The sequence below is a fragment of the Eurypyga helias genome, unplaced genomic scaffold (genome assembly GCF_000690775.1).
Source record: "Eurypyga helias isolate BGI_N326 unplaced genomic scaffold, ASM69077v1 scaffold20653, whole genome shotgun sequence".
Taxonomy (NCBI): Eukaryota; Metazoa; Chordata; class Aves; order Eurypygiformes; family Eurypygidae; genus Eurypyga; species Eurypyga helias.
The window spans coordinates 1,738-3,134 of NW_010240787.1; the positions used below are offsets into that span (position 1 = coordinate 1,738).

The window sequence follows — 1,397 nt, forward strand, 5'->3', positions numbered from 1 at the left end:
AAGCCAGCAGCACATCACTCCCAGCAGGACCACCCTGTGCAGGGCTGTGCACCACATGCAGGAACATGCCCACGCCTGCCCTGGGCAGGGTACCACAGTTTTCCATGGGCAGGCATGACCGTGGAACCCCCAGCCACCAGTGGGTGCATGGGCTGCTGAGATGCTGTCCCCAGGGCTGCAGATTGTGCATCCTTCCCTCCATCACCAACACCTGCTTCTTGCTGCTTGGTAAGAAAACCTGCCAGGAGCCATCCAAGAAGACCCACAGCGGAGGTGGCCTGGGAAAGTGGGGTTGGCAGAGCTCAGACCTCCACCAGGATTTCAGGGGTGATGACACCCTCCTTTGCCCTGGGGCAGGGTCCCCCTCTTCTGACACTTCTAATCGGAGGACTCATTTCCCGAGGTGGCTCAGAGGAAAGGGTCCCTTTCCAGAAAGGGATACCCACGCAGGGGGCACCCATGCCACCAGCCATCACCACTCTGTCACTCAGCCCAAGGAGAAATCAAACTGGCACCATCGCAGTGGGGCACTGAGACCGTCTGGAAAGGCTTTCCCTTCCTGTTCCTCCACCAGCAACCTGCCTGGATCCGCCTGCTTCTCCCAGCCACCTGCCCTGTGTTCTCCGGAGGATGCTTGCAAGAGGACCCGGCAGATCAGGCAGGCGTGTGGCTGGGGGCCCTCCCCATCTCAGTATTTGACCCTATGGTTTGTGTTTCATGTTCGACCTCAAGCTCAGACGGATGGCTCTAGCCCATCTTAACAAACAAAGGCAGAAGAGAAAAGAAAAAAAAAAGTTAGTCTCAATGTTCCCCTCGTGGCTTCTTGGTGGTAAGCCCCACCCCCAGGGCGGGCATCACCCAGGCACCCAGCTCTGGTTCGTGGGCTGAGGACCCCCAGGCAGCACAGGCACGTTGAGCCCATTCTGCGGCGGGAGAGCTGAGTCAAAGTTGAAGTCCATCTCGTCACTGTCCATAAAGTCATTGAGGATGATCGACTCCACATCGCACTCCAGGCTCCCGTTGAACATGTCCAGGTCCAGGTCTGCTGGGAACCTGTCTTGGCCCAACACAGGGGGGTGGACAGCCCCCGGGTAGGGGCCCTGCAGCGAATCCAGCAAGCTCATGTGTGCCCCTTGGTTATTAGCGTAGGAATGCAGATGCCCATGGTGCGGCATGGCTGTCATGCTGCACGTGTCACTGGGCAAGCTCATAAGGCTGACAGGATTAGCTAAGGCACTGGTGTTGACCGCAGGGTGGTGACCAGCTGGTGACGGGTGGTACAAAGCATTGCTCTTCATGAGAGAACCCGAGTGGGACGGATAGGAGGACAAACCCTGCTCCCCGCTCCCGCACAGCAGCGGGTTGTGTCTGTGGCCACGGGCCGGCACCATGGGGCT

The 1,397-nt window shown here is 58.9% G+C and overlaps 1 pseudogene; it reads right to left on the reverse strand.

Moving 5' to 3' along the window:
• Positions 1-854: 854 nt before the first annotated feature.
• Positions 855-1,397, reverse strand: part of LOC104507325 — a 1,399-nt pseudogene continuing 856 nt past the window's right edge.